General features: G+C 42.0%; 1 long non-coding RNA gene across 1 annotated transcript in view; it reads left to right on the top strand.

Annotated features, from left to right (window-relative positions):
• Positions 1–13,010, top strand: part of LOC141095441 (uncharacterized) — a 235,257-nt gene extending 222,247 nt beyond the window's left edge. The window contains exon 4 of the long non-coding RNA XR_012233387.1: positions 12,695–13,010. This is a non-coding gene — a long non-coding RNA (uncharacterized lncRNA). The remainder of the gene's footprint in view (positions 1–12,694) is intronic.
• The last annotated feature ends 6,705 nt before the right edge of the window (positions 13,011–19,715 follow it).

Below are 19,715 nucleotides of genomic sequence, written 5' to 3'. Positions count from 1 at the left end.
TAATAACACACATGAGGAAAAAGACAATACAGGGGAAACACCACTTATCTTTGCTCTGTTGCGTGCGCTCCTAGCAACAGAGCCCACCACCTATGTGCATCTTCTCCTCCACCCTGATCCATCACATAACTGGATCCGTCACCATCGTGCAGCCTGGGAGCAGAGTCCATCACCACTTGCAGCAGTCCAGTACACAGAGTCCCAAGATGAGTCCAGCCTCTGCCAAGAATCCAAGCATGCTCGAGTCCAGTTCTCAGCAACCAAGTCGAACATGCTGAGTGCAACTCTCTTCCTAGTCGCCACTCCTCTAAGCCATGCCCGCACTTCCAGCCGACACCATAAACTGCGACTCCACCAAGCCATGCCAGTCCTTCCTGCAGACACCATTAGCTGGCACTCATCCTCTATGGCTGACTGCGCAGGACTCCTATCCCGCTCCATCCTTTCACCAGGCTCTCCAACAACTCAGAAAGAAATATCACCAGCAGTGAGTGAACCCCCTAAGCACACCTTTATAGGGAGTCACACCTGATCCCTAATTAAGTGAACATTAACCTAAACCTAAGGTGCGATACCGCTAACCACCACCGGGGACAGTCAAAACACCTTTGAACTCAACCAAAGTAAAAAAAGTTCACTTTGTGCTTTTAATACCGCCAGATCCAACACTGGATCATGACACCTCCCCTAAGTAATCATCCCCATCATCATCCTCCTCCTCCTCCTCTTCCTCCACCTCGTCCAGGAGAGGTCCCTGAGCAGACAATGGCTGAATGTCATCAAGGATTCCCTCCTCCTCTTCCTCCTCATCAACATTGGCTGCAGACGCCTGCTCCTTAAGGTGCATCAAAGTTTGCATGAGCAGACGCATAAGTGGGATGCTCATGCTTAGGATGGCGTCATCTGCGCTTACCAGCCGTGTGCATTCCTCAAAACACTGAAGGACTTTACAGAGGTCTTTCAGCTTCGACCACTGCACACCTGTCAACTCCATGTCTGCTCTCAAAGTGCCTGGCCGTGTATCCTCCCACAAATGCATTATGGCCTGCCTCTGCTCGCACAGCCGATCCACCATGTGCAGGGTGGAGTTCCACCTTGTTGCAATGTCGATAATGAGGCGGTGGTTGGGAAGGTGGAGCAATCGCTGCAGCTTCTGCATACAAACGGAGTGTACAGGCGACCGGCGGATGTGCGCGCACAGTCTTCGCACCTTCTGGAGCAGGGCTGTTAACTCCGGATAATTTTTGAGGAAGCACTGCACCACCAGGTTCAAGGTGTGAGCCAAGCAAGGTATGTGGCTGAGTTTTGAAAGGGCTATGGCTGCCACAAAATTACGGCCGTTATCACTAACTACCTTGCCTGCCTCAAGATGTACACTGCCCAGCCATGACTCAGTTTGTCGCTTCAAGTACTCGGCCAGCACCTCGGCGGTGTGTCTGTCGCCCAAACACATCATCTGCAACACAGCCTGCTGACGCTTTCCACTTGCTGCTCGATAGGGGGACACATCGTGTGCAACAGTGGCAGCTGCAGATGGAGTGCTCGTACGACTGCGCTCTGTGGACGAGCTTTCGGCTAAAGGTCTTTGCGCACTTCTTACAGATAACCTTGGCCTGATCATGAGGATTTTGTTCAAAAAACTGCCACACTGCACTCTTCCTACTTTGGCAGACATTTTGCGCCTAGCACGCTGTGATCTTTTGACCCTCTGGACAAGCTGTCCAGCAACTCTTTTGATGTTTGGAACCTGTCTTTGGAGTGCTCCGGGCCTGCCAGATAACAGCTGTTGCGATGTCGATGTCTGCTGTGGATGCTCCTCATCTGAGCTATTGGAAGCAGCACCCTCTTCCCCCAATGGATGCCAATCTGGGTCAACAACTGGGTCATCCATCACCTCCTCTTCTATGTCATGTGCACCTTTCTCTGTGTCACCGTGTATGGTGGTATAGTGTGCGGGAAGGGGCACCTGAGTCTCATCAGGGTCAAAATCTGGCTCTGTACACTGCGAGGACAATGTAGTGCTCTGAGTGAATGTACCAGCAGAATCATCCATCAGCGGCTGTGCATCAGTGCACTCCATGTCAGATTCATCTTGGCCTGGGTAATTCACCATTTCACTTGATAATCCAGGCATGGTATGTGAAAACAGCTCCATGGAGTAATCAGTAGTATGGCCTGCGTCATCCTTCAATCTTGGTTGGGGTGAAGGACACAAGGAAAGGTGTGGTTCATGAACATGAGCCTCCAATGACGACTCAGTGCTTTTACTTTTTACAACTGAAGAAGAGGAGGCGATAGAGCTGGAGGCTGAGTCAGCAATGTAAGACAAAACTTTTTCCTGATGCTCTGGCTTTAAAAGCGGTTTGCCAACTCCTAGAAAACTAAGCCTTCGAGGCCTTATGTAGCCAGACGATGACGCAGGGTCAGCACCTCCTGAATTCGGTCCTATTTTGCTCTTGCCACTACCATCAGATCCACCACCAACACCATCATTACCAGCTGCCAACCCCCGCCCAATTCCACGGCCTCTTCCACCAGCCTTCCTCATTTTTTGTAGAAATGTAGACAAAATCCAACAAACTATATAGTAATGTAAAACAAGGTACAAGGTGTCTATAGGACAGGGGAGATTTTGAATTTCTGCAGACACTGGACACTTTTGGATTGTGTGAGGCCCACTGAAATCTGAGCGCTATGTGACAGGCTCGATGGCACAGCTGTGACCAAAGTGACTAGAGGATAAGGGAGATTTTGAATCTCTGCACACACTTTTGGACACTGGACACTTTTGGATTGTGTGAGGCCCAATGAATATCTGAGCGCTATGTGACAGGCTCGATGGCACAGCTGTGACCAAAGTGACTAGAGGATAAGGGAGATTTTGAATCTCTGCACACACTTTTGGACACTGGACACTTTTGGATTGTATGAGGCCCACTGATATCTGAGCGCTATGTGACAGGCTCGATGGCACAGCTGTGACCAAAGTGACTAGAGGATAAGGGAGATTTTGAATCTCTGCACACACTTTTGGACACTGGACACTTTTGGATTGTGTGAGGCCCAATGAATATCTGAGCGCTACGTGACAGGCTCGATGGCACAGCTGTGACCAAAGTGACTAGAGGATAAGGGAGATTTTGAATCTCTGCACACACTTTTGGACACTGGACACTTTTGGATTGTGTGAGGCCCAATGAATATCTGAGCGCTATGTGACAGGCTCGATGGCACAGCTGTGACCAAAGTGACTAGAGGATAAGGGAGATTTTGAATCTCTGCACACACTTTTGGACACTGGACACTTTTGGATTGTGTGAGGCCCAATGAATATCTGAGCGCTATGTGACAGGCTCGATGGCACAGCTGTGACCAAAGTGACTAGAGGATAAGGGAGATTTTGAATCTCTGCACACACTTTTGGACACTGGACACTTTTGGATTGTGTGAGGCCCACTGATATCTGAGCACTATGTGACAGGCTCGATGGCACAGCTGTGACCAAAGTGACTAGAGGATAAGGGAGATTTTGAATCTCTGCACACACTTTTGGACACTGGACACTTTTGGATTGTGTGAGGCCCAATGAATATCTGAGCGCTATGTGACAGGCTCGATGGCACAGCTGTGACCAAAGTGACTAGAGGATAAGGGAGATTTTGAATCTCTGCACACACTTTTGGACACTGGACACTTTTGGATTGTGTGAGGCCCACTGATATCTGAGCGCTATGTGACAGGCTCGATGGCACAGCTGTGACCAAAGTGACTAGAGGATAAGGGAGATTTTGAATCTCTGCACACACTTTTGGACACTGGACACTTTTGGATTGTGTGAGGCCTAATGAATATCTGAGCGCTATGTGACAGGCTCGATGGCACAGCTGTGACCAAAGTGACTAGAGGATAAGGGAGATTTTGAATCTCTGCACACACTTTTGGATACTGGACACTTTTGGATTGTGTGAGGCCCACTGATATCTGAGCGCTATGTCACAGGCTCGATGGCACAGCTGTGACAAAAGGGACTAGAGGATAAGGGAGATTGGATTGCTTTTAAAAAAGCAGTTTGCAGAGCAGTGGGTAAACAGCAATGCCAGCCTGTCAGGAAGCCTTAAAAGGCAGCCCAACAACCAACACCACTGATACACCACAATATAGCCTCCCCTTGCACTGCACACACAGTGACTGGTATGTTGTGCAGGCCAAATTGCTAGCAGCAGAAGCAGTTTTTTTTTCTTCTCAGGACAAAAAAAAAAAATTGGGATTGCTTTTAAAAAAGCAGTTTGCGGAGCAGTGGGTAAACAGCAATGCAGGAATGTCAGGAAGCCTTAGAAGGCAGCCAAACAACCAACACCACTGATACACCACTATATAGCCTCCCCTTGCACTGCACACACAGTGACTGGTGTGTTGTGCAGGCCAAATCGCTAGCAGCAGAAGCAGTATTTTTTTTTGTCTTCTTCCCTGCCTAACGCTCTCCCTACAGAATCAGCAGCAACCTCTCCCTATACTGAGATCGGCAGAAGTAAGATGGTGGTCGGCGTGCACGCCCTTTTATACCCCCTGTGACGCCCACCAAAGCAAGCCAATCACTTGCATGCCCTTCTGAAAGATGGTGGTGACCCCTGCCTATGTCATCACGTTGCCCACAGTGTCCGTGGATCCTGATTGGCTGAAAAAGAGCGCAAAACAAACTTTTGAAACGCGACTTTGGCACGTAAGTCGCCGACCTCGTGGCCGACCTCATCCTAGGGTCGGGTTTCGTTTCATGAAACCCGACTTTGCCAAAAGTCGGCGACTTTTGAAATTTTTCGACCCATTTCGCTCAACTCTAATCAATTAGTTTTTGGCCGCTCTTTTATCTCAAAACCCGATTTCCCACATGTGAGTTCGTCTAATACTTATATGCTACCTGGGGTTGGTTTCAGACGCAATATAAGCTTGCTAACGGACTGGGCTTATATCTAAGGAGGAACTGGTGGCAGCATACTGTTCTTGTGTTATTGGGGGATCCTGCCAGTGATGGACCGGAGGTTTATATAAATATTCACGGCCTGGGAATGGTGATATATATACCGCCCTCACTGCAGAATTCCCCGATAACCAGTACGTAACAGGGCAGCCTCTCCGGCGACTACTTATCCTAGGTGCAATTCCCTGACTGACCTGAGGGTAAGGGAGGTGCCAGAGAGCTGTAACTGTGTAAGCTCCATCACAGATTTGTGACTGTGGGGTGATATCCGTATCCCCCCGGCTCTCTCTCGTGTGTTTACCTTACAGGAATTATAGGCTTTTTAGGTGTTGTGTATCACACAACCCTATAAGGTGAGTGGTACTGCCTTTTGCTCTTACTTTATTTGCCCTGATAAGACCCTATTGCACGTTTCCATTTTTTATCTAAATTTTTTACATATGTATCATGTATTAAGGACGTCTCGGAATGTAGTTCCCTTATGGATTACCTTCTGAAATGTCTAGGGGGGCAAATGAGTGGCCATCGGGTTCCTTTCCACCTGCACAATCTCCAGCATCCCTCGTTCAGGAGAGATGCCAGTCTAGATTGCCCACTTCGGTGGCAGCCCAAGCTTAGGTGGGCTTTCCCTGAACTTCAGGAAAGAGGAATTCCTTTCTGTTAGCTTCTGGCTAGGAAGGATAAGGAATGGTTTGTTGAAGGTCCTACTCCTTTCAGAGTGGGCTGCTATAGACGGCATCCTTTGCACTTTTTTTGTGTAGCACCATCACATTTTTCAGATCACCTGGGAGTAGAGCGCATGATCTCGGGATTTCAAAACTAAAAAAAAAACTTGCCAGATGGTCAAAGATAACTGTCCTGCCAATCTTTTGGACCATCTCTTGCAAAGACCAAGCTAACAGGGAACAGGAGGGAGTTGTGTAGGCAGGAAGGATGGGAGGATAGTATATATTTTTTAAATTACTTTCTGGCACCCCTTTATGGTGTTTTGGTGTCTGGAGAGACTTCAGATCATAATAAATATATTTTCGAGGCAGGTTCTACTTGGATGGGTTTTTATTTGGACCCAATCCAATCTGGCCAAAACTAATTTTCGAGATTTGATAATCCTTAATAATAATGTTTGCTTCTGTATGAATTAATTAGTTTGAAAAAAAACAATATATTCACATTGCATTTGTATATTAGCAAAATATATTACTGGCAGCAAGCAACTTGAGATTAGAATATTAATATCATTCAGCATCGTATGGATCAGCCTTGCTCTTTGACTATTAAGTTAATAAGATGTCTCTTTCTATCGGATGCAGCTATCTTATCATGAAAATGTGATGGTTTCATCCCTCTAAACAGGTGATTGTGTTTAAAATTCTGACAGGCAGAAAAATGTCATAGGCAAAGCAACACCAATTTCCTCAAAAAATATGATCATAGTGCTTAAGGCTGGATGTGAATCATGGCTTTTTCCACTGTGAGCTCTGCTCGCTCCCTGCCTTAAGAATTCCATTTCCTTCTTGAAACGATTGATGAAAAATGACCTCAAATCCATCACATTTGTCACCTTTGCTGAGATTTGAACTACATGATCAGGTTCTTCAGATAGAAAAGTATGAAAAATAAATAGGATGATCCTTTGTGAGGAGAAAGTGTCAAGAAATTTCAGGTAGTCGTCTGAGTACACGAGATAGTCATTCCGTGTCTTCTCGGCCCCCGCGAACTTATTTTGACCATGTTTGCTTTAATATGAGAATCATGAATCATTGATCTAGCAATTAATATAGGAGATCAGAACGGGATGGGGGTTTAATGTAATTTTCATAAGACAAGGGCGAGTGAAAGAAAATCACGGAATTTGCTGTAACGTGACACGTTCAACTAATTTTTGTGAAATTGAGATGCCACGTTTACATTGTCATTTTAGAAGCCAATAAAATCTAAAAAACATACGGTACATCCTTCTGAGATATAGTTAATTGTGCAGGATTTTTACGTTAACCCCTAGCAATCAGCACCAGGTTTATAAGTCTCACAAACCCACCTCCCCATCAGCTTTACCACTGAATTCCTAATATGGTCTTCATACCTTTAGAAAAGCGTCAGTCCCGAAATGCGTTGGGACAGTAAACAACCATTTTGGAACCCAAAAAGCTTCTCCTTTACTACAGAGTAGCCTGTTCAACAAGATTTATCGTCTTCCTCTATTATAACCATATTTTAGATACTTTAGGTTTCTAGGAGAAAAATATGAATCCATAGTATGGCATGTAAGTCACTGAAGTGTAAATACAGACTTTGATAGCTTAAAATACAGATCAGCATAGTTCCCGGATTGGTCAGTAGAGTATAAAATATGAATTTTAAGACTTCATTCATTTTGTTGGGCAAGTTATAAGAAGAATAGTATACAGTAAGTTATGAATCAGTATTCTTCATGTTGATGTATAAAACCTAAGGTCTTAAATTTCAAGGAAATCTGTCATTCAGTCACCCTTCTTAATCCATCTATATGGGCATTCAGAGAGAATAAAATGATACCTTGATGTCTGCGATCTCATGTTTTATTGCAGAGAAATCCAGATTTTTCTTAATATATAAATGAACTGTTAAGATTAGAATTGAACACATTTTTCAAAATTCCGTTCCGATTGTGATCGGTGCCGAATTTTGTTTTTGCAATATTCACCGAACACAGCCAAACGTCATTGGAGTCAATGGGAGTAGAAATGAATAAATATGTTTGGAACTGATCACCAAACATAAATTTGGCACAAATAAGGTACCAATATGGCATAAATGTGGCAAATTCACATTCGGCGACCGATTCCGAACATATTCACTCAACTCTAGTTAAGATCTATTGGCTGGGCATAGATCTCCCTGAGAATCTGCCTTCAGATCTTATTTTAAGCTAAAGAATGCATTACCACTATGAGGAGACATGTAATGGCAGACAGTCAGCACTCTTGCTCCACATGTCTCACACTGGTAATGTCTCCTCTTATTTAATATAAGCTCTGGAGGCAGATCTTTATTGAGATCTATGTCCAGTCAATAGATCTTAACAGCTCATTTACATATTGATCAACTGTTGATTTCTCTGGAATAAAACATCTGATCACAGATACCAAGGTATGATTTTATACAGCTTACTATGACCTACATGCACATATAGTTGGTTTAAGAGGGTTGATATTATTTACAGATTCCCCTTTAAGAAAGGCTAAAGATTTCCATATTAGAAATGAACAGTGCCGATGAAATTACCTAGACACACATACCTGAAAAAAGTTATCTGGGAGTGAGCAAGTGCCAGAGAACTCCATTAACACCTTAAGATGAGCTTTCTCCCTAAGTGGTTGGTACACGGCATCTGTGTGTAACAGTAGCAGTCAGACCTGAGCTGATCGCTGCTGTTAACCATTTAATTGCCATTTCAATCTCTGCCAGTGGTGTGTAATTGGAGCTGAGCTTGCACACACTAGTTCCCATCAGCTGTACATTATACAGTCACCAGGCACCGAAGGTTACAACTTTAGTCTGAGGCATGCCAAAGGTCCCCTTGTCACTGCCATCTTGTGCATCCTGTGAAGCTCAGCCAAAAGGCTAAGCTTCATAGGAGACCATGATTTTCACTATATACTGCAATACTTCTGTATTGCAATATAAAACATATGCATTCAGATGATCGGAATGAGAACAAAAAAAGTTTTCAAAATGATTAAAAAAATACATTTTGAAAAAATTCATTTTTTTTAACGCCATTAAATGTCAAAGAAAAGAAAAAATAAATTGCATTTGCTGCCTCTATGAAAGTTGTGTCTATCAAAATATAAAATTAACTCAAAAAGTAAAAGCCATAATGAAAGCAAAAATCAAAATATCAGAATAGTGTTATTTTTTATCACCATACCATGTTAACAAGATGCAATAAGAAGAGATCAAAACATCATATGTATCCCAAATACTGTCAATAAAACCATCAGCTCACAACTCAAATAACAAGATCTCATATAGCTCAATGGAAAAACAAAAATGAGTTTCTGAGAACGGTGACAGAAACCAACATTTTTGTTTATAAACTATAGATCTTTTTTAAACAACTTAAATAATAAACAATTCATGCAAGTTTATTATTGCCATAATCATTCTGACCTAAAAAATCATGTTTTCGGGTCATTGCTACTATATCATGAATGCCGCAAAAATGAAATCCAAAGAACAATAGCAAAGAATTGCATTTTTTCACCATTTCATCACATATGGAATTTTTTTCTTCTTTTTCAATGCATTGTGTGATAACATGGATGAACAGTGTAGTCGAAAATAAGGAGAGTGCATCAAATGTCTAGCGTGAATAAGTGTCTTGCCATAGTTTCTTTTTAATGGTATGAATAAAGGTTAATTTTTTCGGGGTGAGGAATTGCTTATGATAAAATGGATGATATTGTTTTTAAAAGTAATGATTATCATGTTTTCTGAGTGCAAAATTGTGGAAAAAAAATAGCTAATTTGCATTTCATATCCATATGCAAATGTAATCAAATGCAATTACTTCATTGCAAACCTGTGGGACTGAGTTAAAATGCCTTCAAAGTTATGTTATAGGAGAATTAGAGGATCTAAAGGGGCCTATGGCAAAACAAAAGATAAGAGCAAATATTGGAAACATATTAACATGTCTTTTTAATTAATCTTTAATAAGTCATCACCTAAAGAAGAATTCAGCTTGCGTCAGTACTTATTTTCATCAATTCTTGCTGAATGGCTGCCTGTTGCTTGGCCTTCATTAGTGCAGAGCTGTGATTTGTGCCGTAGTGTCTACAGGAAGTTTGGGATAGTCTGGGACACACCTCCTGTCTCATTATTGGTGTAAGGTACTAGTATTTCCCTCCCCCTTAGTTCTCTCACTTCTGACACATACTTTGCTTAGCACATAGACATATTAGCATTAGTGAAAAAGAGCATGGAGGATCACTTTCAAGAACTATTATCTATATATGTGAACAAATGGAGAGGAACGGGTGGTGATTGCCGTCTCCCAAATTAATGCTCAGCTGTAATCTAAGGTGTATGGGAACATTTTTCCTTCTAATTGTAATTAGACACTTTTTCTTAAGTCCACTTTTAGCAAGAACCCTGACTTATAATGATAGTGAGATGGAAAGATGCTGTCCCAGTCTACAGCGTTAATCTGAAATGTAATGAGCAGAATAAGGAAATGTGTGTAATCCAGTGGCTGATCTGAAATATTTTACTTGTTTTTGTGTGGATGGATACATTCATAAAAAAGTAAGAGTCACCAAAAACATTTAAAGTGTCATGCTACTGCAGTGCAGTATAGCACAACCTCCACCAAGGGGTGCTGGTGAATGAAGAGAGGTTGCTCACACAGCGTAGCAACTCTGAGCAACAGCACAAGCACCACCAGGTGGCGAAAGAGTGGTCAGATGAGCCGAGTCAGAAACAGTCAGGAGCAGAAGTACCAGAGGTCACAGCAGTACATGTGGTCAAAAACAAGCCAGGGGATCAGCAATGGTCGGAAGTGGATAAGACAAAGACAAAAGACAGAAGCAGATCCGAATGCAAGCAAAGTCAAAACCAGGGAGTCAACAAACTTACAGGGAATAAACAGACAGGGGGGCAAGTCAGGGATCACAGCAGGACATATCAGGATATAACGGAGTCAGATACACAAGCCGAAGGCAGAACTAAAGCTGATACTGCCTGCAGGATGCAGCGGAGCTAAATAGCAAACTTGAATCCAGACTGACGCTGAGAAAAGTTAACCCCTGAAATGACCTGACTGGGAACATGGAAAAACAGGACTCAAAACCCGGTCCGGATCATGACAAAGTTTTTCTTTCCCAAACACTGTACATAAATTTAGAATTTTAGATGAACTTTTTCTAGAATAAATGTTGTCTTGATTCTCAGGTCCTTGGAGAAAGGCACACAAGGTTTCTTCCATATAGGGCCCGGGGTGCCTTGAGAGAAAGGGTTAAGGGAAGATCTGACTGTTCATGTGTTTTAGGTTTTGGGTGGTAGGGGAGAAAGCAATAAGCATTCCCTTGATAGACTTTACACATTTTTAACAAATTAAATTATTTTTTTGTCCTATGTGAATCAAGCATAAACCAGCCATGCAGCAAGCTTTGACGAAGCTATGTGCAACCTCCTGCATTTATAGATACTTTTTTTTTACTTCATTCAATGTGTAAGGTAGCGCTGTCATTCCGGTAGGGGATACTCGCTTGTCAGCCAATAAATCACATCCGGCACAGGTTTTCCATAAAACAATCACAGTACAAGCGGTTTATTTAGTCATCATAAACCATGACCAGCAACATAAAGTTCATATTAACAGCATATCGTCCATGACAGAGCTTCACTCTGTTATCCCTGTGGTTACACAGGTTATGTCATATGCAGGCTCTCTTAGCCTCACAGTTATATACCCTCTCTGGATTTACCTCATGACTGCTTCACCACGCTGCAGACGTTCATTCCCGCCAGGGAACTATCAGGCACGTGCAGCCATTAACGCAGCATTCACTTGCTGTCAGGAAGGAACTTCCAAAATGGACCAACCAGGTCCCAGCATTCACTCCATGTGACCTACCCTGGCCACCTTATAGGGTCCGTAGCCATGCCCACCGGGTCACATGGCTATGACCTCATCACATGTCCTTCAACCACTCATACACACTTTACAATAGCGTTCTTAATCACACCCCTGGGTGGGCTTGTAGGTAACTGGTTCCACCCATCTCACCAGTTACCTGGAGACTTCCCATACACATTGAAACAGCACCTCAGCAGTATCACTGCTGATCAACAGACACACAAGTCTCCATCCAAAGGCCACCCACCTTGAGATACATAACGGTCATTCAGTATTCAGTATTCAGTACTCAGTATTCTGCCACTCATCCTCTCTCCTGGGACATCTACACAGCGCCCCCTAGCGATCACAGTGGTCACTACACCACAAATGAAACAGTAAAGGTGACATTTTTTGTTTTCTGCTTACTTCTTTAATAATTATTATAACAGAAATAAGCTTCATGAATAAACAAAAAATGCATTGCAAAATAACGATTAGCATTTCTTTGGTGTGAAAAATGATGTGGGGAAAATATAAAAGGTTTTATTTACACATGATATCCATATGCAAATTTAATCACTTAACAATTATTTAATTGCAAATCTATATGCAAATGTCATCATCAGAGAGGAAGAGGACTAGAACTCTAGTGCCACCTGTTGGAAGTAGCAATCCTCAAAGTCATAGGGCAAAAATCACTAAAGGGTCAATATTGACTTTTAATATTTCTAATTCCAGTATTTGACACTAGAGCTCCAGTCTTCTTCTTCCCAAAAAAGGAAATTTACATATTTAATTTCCTAGAGGAGCATTACATGGCTCATAAGCCTCCCCACACTGACATGCCAGGTCTGGCATTTTCACTCTCCATGTGGAAAAACATTACCCCTTAGATTGCAAACCTGTGGCATTTAGTTAAAATGCCTTTATGCTATGGGAGAAACAGAGGATCTAAAGGAATCTATGACAAAACGAAAGATTAGAGTAAATATCATAAAAATGTTATTTAAAATGCATTTTTAATATGTCAATGCCTAAAGAAGATATCAACTTGCAAAAGTGCTTATTTTCTTCAATGACTACTGCATAGCTGTATTTTGCTTCTTTTCCATTAGGATGGAGCTGGGATCTGTGCTGCAGTGTCTACAGGAAGTGTGAGGTTGTCTGAGATACACCTACTGTATTATCATTGGCTGAAGATATTCCTATTTCCCTTACATGGCAGCTTTCTGTCTCTTCTGATTTTCACATGTCTTGCATATTGATGGGCGGACCCGTGGATGTTCGGGTCCGTCGGGTTCGGACGAACAGTAAAAAAAAGTATGGTTTGGGTACCAGAATGGTACTCAAACTCAAACTCTAACCTGGATTTCATTCAAATGAATTGGGGGCCCGAACATTCGGCAATTCCCATGCTGTCATCTGTATGATAGCGCGAGAAACAACAGCTCTAATCAGCGGTAACCATTCATGTTACCGCCGGTCACAGCACTGCGAATCCCACACTGTTACACAAATGACAAGAGTGTGAACCAGCAGTCCATTTAACCAATAAATAAATTAAAAAAATGGTATGGGGTCTCCTCTATTCTTTATAACCAGTGCAGGTAAAGCTGACAGCTGTGGGCTGCAGCACTTAGCTTTCAGCTTTATCTTGGCAGGTTATCAAAAATAAAAGGGTTCCCACATCTTTTTGTTTTAATTACTTAAATAAATGTAACATAAAAATAGATTGAGGATCCCCCATTTTTGATAAACAGCCAGGCTAAAGCTGGCAACTGGGGGCTGGTATTCTAAGCATTGGAAGGGACCATGGATATTGTCTCTTCTCAGCTTAAAAATAGCAGCCCACAGCCACCCCAGAAAAGGCACATCCATTAGATGCACCATTTCTGGAGTTTTGCCTGTCTCTTACCACTTACTCTGGGGAAGTGGCAAGTGGGGTAAAATTTTTGGGGTTGATGTCAGCTTTGTAATATCAGCTAACATCAAGCCCAGGGGTTAGTAATGGACAGGTGTCTATTAGGCACCCCCAATATTAACCCAGTTGTCAAATTTAATAAAGTCACACAGAGAAAAAAGTCCTAGCGTAACTGCAAGAGTGAGGCCGCATCCACTGACCAGGAGTATTTATATGTCATACATACCTTTTGGTCCCAGGTCTGTAACCAGCAAATCTCCGCAGTTCACAGTGCGTGTGCTGGGGGAATTAATAAGTCTGCAGTCACATAGAGTGACTGCAGACTTATCGGTTTTGACCGGACAACCCCTTTAACCCCTTCATGACCCAGCCTATTTTGACCTTAATGACCTGGCCATTTTTTGCAATTCTGACCAGTGTCCCTTTATGAGGTAATAACTCTGGAACGCTTCAACGCATCCTAGCGATTCTGAGAATGTTTTTTCGTGACATATTGGGCTTCATGTTAGTGGTAAATTTAGGTCAATAATTTTTGCGTTTATTTGTGAAAAAATCAGAAATTTGGTGAAAATTTTGAAAATTTCGCAATTTTCAAATTTTGAATTTTTATTCTGTTAAACTAGAGAGTTATGTGACACAAAATAGTTACTAAATAACATTTCCCACATGTCTACTTTACATCAGCACAATTTTGGAAGCAAAATATTTTTTTGTTAGGAAGTTATAAGGGTTAAAAGTTGACTAGTGATTTCTCATTTTTACAACAACATTTACAAAACCATTTTTCTTAGGGACCACCTCACATTTGAAGTCACTTTGAGGGGTCTATATGGCAGAAAATACCGAAAAGTGACACCATTCTAAAAACTGCACCCCGCAAGCTACTCAAAACCACATTCAAGAAGATTATTAACCCTTCAGATGTTTCACAGCAGCTAAGGCAATGTGGAAGGAAAAAATAGACATTTTAATTTTTCCAACACAAATTTCCTTTCAGCATCAATTTTTTCATTTTCACATGGGCAACAGGATAAAATGGATCCTAAAATTTGTTGGGCAATTTCCCCTGAGTACACCGATACCTCATATGTGGTCATAAACCACTGTTTGGGTGCACGGCAGGGCTCAGAAGGGAAGGAGCGCCATTTGACTTTTTGAATGGAAAATATGCTGGAATATTTAGCGCTTGCCATGTCGCGTTTGGAGAGTCGCTGTGTGCCTAAACACTGGAGCTCCCCCACAAGTGACCCCATTTTGGAAACTAGACCCCCCAAGGAACTTATCTAGATGCATAGTGATCACTTTGAACCCCCAGGTGCTTCTCAAATTGATCCGTAAAAACAAAAAAGTACTTTTTTTTCACAAAAATTATCTTTTAGCCTCAGTTTTTTCATTTTCACATGGGCAACAGGATAAAATGGATCCTAAAATTTGTTGGGCAATTTCTCCTGAGCACACCAATACCTCATATGTGGTCATAAACCACTGTTTGGGTGCACGGCAGTGTAATATCCACACGTTATGAAGAATTCAAGGTATTAAACTTTAGATATGTGTTATTCTTCGTCCTCCAGCACACAGCATAACAGTTGCATTCCCATGCTACACAGAAGTGAAACTCAAACTTCCCTTCTCATCCCTCTTGTCTCCACCCCCCAAGTCCCATAAGTCTGGCTTGCTTAAAGAGACAGATCTAATTATTATACATTACATCATCCCTTTTTTTTTTTTTTTTTTTTTTTTTTATAAATAACCCATATTACTGATAAATGCAACAACATGAAAATGTCCAAAGAAATCATATGTCCGTTTTGTCTTATTTGTTCAATTCCAAAACCAGAGAAACAAACAAAAAAAAAAAAAAAAAAAACAAAACTGTAATTACACTTCTTCAATAAGCCTCGATGGAGCTCTTCTCTCTCGTGTAGGATAACGTCTGGGCTCATTGAGAGGGTTCATTATTGGTGGACCAGCTACCTCTTGTTGGTCCTCTCCACCATCGGATACCAAATCTTCCACCAAAGAGAGTTCATTGTCATCATTCTGTGGTATGACTTTAAAATATGAAGAATTTCGCGTTATGGAGTGTCCATCTCGTTCAGCTGTGATCATGCTGCCTTTCCTTTTAGTAACATAATATTTTGCAGGACCATATACAGGTGAGGTCTTGTTGGTTGGTCTTTGACGTACCACCACGACATCCCCTCTTTCGATGGCACTTGACTGTGTCCTTCGCCTTCTGTCTGCATAACGTTTCATGGCTTGTTTGTTGGAGAAATCTGTGGATCTCACTGAGGAGTCACTCGGTCGGGGATGGCTGGTCACATCAGGGAGACGTATACGCAGGGTTCTGCTGATCATTAAATGAGCTGGAGCAGCATTAATAGTGGAGTGTGGCGTATTGTGGTAATTACGCATGAATTTGTATAATGACTGTTTCAGTGGGATGTGCTCCAGACTCGCTGCCTTGATACGCTTCCCCAGAGTGCGCATAAAACGTTCCACAATTCCATTGGCTTGCGGCCAGCAAGGTGTGATTTTCCTGTGATTGAATCCCAAGTATTCAGAAAATTGTGTAAACACATGTCCATTGAATGGAGGTCCATTGTCTGTTTTGACCACTCTTGGAATACCATATGCCGAGAAAATGTCGTCCAGCTCTGGTATAACATTATTAGCAGATGTTGAAGAGATAAATGAAATGACAGGGTATCGAGAATATTCATCAATTGTTACGAGAATGTATTGGCCATTTAGCAATGGTCCATATATATCGACTGCCACTTCCTCCCAGACAGCAGTGGGTAACGGAGACATTTGTAATGGCTCTAAGGTTGATGATGGAGTAATTAATTGACAAGTAGAACAGCGTCTAATCTTTTCTTCCACCAAGTGATCCATATTTGGGAACCACACTTTTTCTCTGAGTAACTTCTTTGTGCCAACAATTCCTAAATGACCTTCATGTGCTATCTGTATGACTAAGTTACGCAAAGTCTTAGGTACAACTAGTTTGGTACCTCGAAGAATGAGGTGTTCTTCAGTGACTGATAATTCCTCACGTACGTTTGAGAATAGTTTTAACTCCTTCAGATCAATCTCAGGATCAGGAAATTTTTCCTTTTGAATTTCATGCCACTTTCGATTTTGGATGATTTGTATTAGGGCACAGAGTGTCTTGTCTTTTGTTGTTTCATTTATAAATTGATCAAGAGAAAGTGCTTTTGGCACGGCATGATCTGTAACAAAACGTAGGTATTCTTCAATGGAGGAATGCACAGGTATATCATCATTAGTAGGATGTCTTGAAAGATAATCAGCCGGATTGCTGTATTTTCCAGGTTTGTGAACAATTTTATAGTTGTAGTCCTGTAGACGTAGGCCCCATCGTTCAATTCGTGCAGGCATTTTAGCTCTGGGATTTCCAAAAATTGTAAGAAGTGCTTGATGATCTGTGACAATGGTGAAGGGAGCTCCATAGAGAAATAAGTGAAAGTGTTCACATCCCCAGACAACTGCCAAGCTTTCTTTTTCAGGTTGAGAATATTTTCTTTCAGTGTTTGTTAAGCTCTTACATGCATAAGAAATGATGTGAGGATTTTGATTGTTATCCTTGTACTGCGCTAGAATAGCACCCAGTCCCACGGGACTGGCGTCCACAATCAGTTCAGTTCGAAGAGCTGGATCAAAATAAGCCATAGTGGTCGTCGAGCAGAGTTCATTTTTAATTGTTTCAAAAGAGGCCTGACAGTCTTGAAACCATTGAAAAATACAACTTTGTTTTGTAAGTTCCCATAGTGGATTGCTGATTGTTGAAAAATTCGGAATATATCTAGCACAGTAACTTGCCATTCCAAGGAAAGAACGCACTTCACTGGCATCCTGTGGAATTGAGGCTGTTCTGATAGCTTCCACTTTCTTGGGGTCTGGTTGTACTCCTTTTGCCGAGAAGATGTGACCATAGAATTCTAATGAACCCTTGTCAAACTCGCACTTCTCTTTGTTTAAAGTGAGTCCAGCAGAAAGCAGACATTCGAAGATAACATATAGAGCACGATTATGCTCAGCTTGAGTTTTAACAAAAACCAATATGTCATCACTGTAATTAAAGGCATTTGGGATGTGTTGAATGACACTCCTTATTGCATCCTGAAAAATTTCTGCTGCTGAGCAGACTCCAAAAGTCAATCTTTTGTATCTTCTGAGGCCCACATGGGTGGAAAATGTGGTCAAATATTGGGACTCTGGACTCAGTTCTAATTGATGATATCCCTTATTGAGGTCGAGCTTTGAGAAGACGGTGGCTCCATTTAATAAATGAATAATGTCATCAATCGTAGGTGAGATATGTCTTTCCCTCTGGATAGCGGTGTTGGGCAGGTGCATGTCAACACACAGTCTCACTTGATCAGGAGTCTTTGGTTTTGGAACTACCACAAGTGGAGAGACCCACGGAGTGGGACCAGTAACAGTTTCAATAACGTCCTCATCCATGAGCAATTGGAGTTCCTTTTCTACCTTCTGTCTCAGGTGAAATGGAATACGCCTGTGAGGCTGGGCTACTGGACGAACATTGTCATCCACATGAAGGTATACTTGAGAGTCCTTTAGTTTTCCCAAACCACTAAATAGGGAGGGAAAGCTGTTCAACATAGTTTGTACATCCATATCCGCAGGGTCAGTTATGATATGAATAATCTGGATGAGCCCTAGCTCCAAGGCAGTGTGATAGCTGAGAAGACAGCCTCCCGATCCTTGTAATGTGCGGAAAGTGGTTTTCTGCCTGTTTTCTTTATATCTAATTTCAGCATCAAATTGTCCCATTATAGCTAGAGGTGTTTTAGATCCATAAGGAAAGATTTTAGTCTGCACTGGTTGTAAGACTGGCCTTGTTTTCAATTGTTCATATGTAGTGCCATCTATGATATCCACTGAAGCTCCTGTATCTATTGTAAAGGTAATGTCAGTGTTGCAGACTGAGAGTGTAACACAGGGAGACTGTACTGAACCAGTGACAGAGGTAGTGAACACATAGTTCTCAGTCGCAGACATTTCTTCTGTGTCCTGATTTATCACTTTTACATCTGCAGATTTTGTCATAGGCAGCGGAGGCTTGTAGTGCGCTGATTTGCAAACAGCTGCAAAATGATTCCCTTTTCCACATTTACTGCAGGTTTGTCCCATAGCTGGACATTTGTTCTGGTGGTGAGGGAAATCCTGTCCACATCTATAACATTTCTTCTGTTTCTGGGCTTGTTTGTCTGGTAAATTTTTCTGTTTGAGATTATGCACATGTAATTTATCCCCATTCTCCATTACGGTAGCCTGATGATCTGCTATTTCTATAGCACGGGCCATTTTGAGCAAATCATGTAGAGAGATATCCTGCTGCAGAGCCTTACGCCTTAGGTTATTAGACGAGCAGGTGACAATTATTTGAGTTAGGATTTCATCATCTACATCTGTAAAGGCACATCCATGTGCTAACTCTTTCAGCCGTGTGACATAAGTGTCTATGGACTCTTCTGGAAGCTGCTTGGCAATCCTGAATTTATATCTTTCATATCTGATGTTCTGTTTGGGGTTGAAGTAGCCAGTGAGAGCTTTAGTGCAGTTGCTGTATGTGTCTGTTTCTGCTGCAGGTAACGTACTGTATATGTCATAGACTCCTGTGCCTGCACAATGCAGGAGCAAAGCTCTTTTTCTTTTCTCCTCCTTTATGTCCATGGCTTCTAGGAAATTCTCAAATCTGTTTAGCCATTTTCTCCAGTTATGGGAGAGATTAATGACATCAGTCATATCAAATTGTGGGAATGTGTGCAAGTAGTCAGCCATGATAGAGTCTCTCAGTGGTGCTGGCGTGTGAAGCGGTAAAATATAGTCTGTACTCACAGCAGTAGGTGATTATATCCCATCCTCGTCGCCAGTTGTAATATCCACACGTTATGAAGAATTCAAGGTATTAAACTTTAGATATGTGTTATTCTTCGTCCTCCAGCACACAGCATAACAGTTGCATTCCCATGCTACACAGAAGTGAAACTGAAACTTCCCTTCTCATCCCTCTTGTCTCCACCCCCCATGTCCCATAAGTCTGGCTTGCTTAAAGAGACAGATCTAATTATTATACATTACAGGCAGGGCCCGGAAGGGAAGGAGTTCCATTTGACTTTTTGAATGGAAAATTAGCTCCAATCGTTATTGGACACCATTTC

This window comes from Dendrobates tinctorius, unplaced genomic scaffold (assembly GCF_039654945.1).
Source record: "Dendrobates tinctorius isolate UK_male_01 unplaced genomic scaffold, ASM3965494v1 ptg000009l, whole genome shotgun sequence".
NCBI lineage: Eukaryota > Metazoa > Chordata > Amphibia > Anura > Dendrobatidae > Dendrobates > Dendrobates tinctorius.
This window is presented reverse-complemented; position numbering and strand designations above follow the sequence as displayed.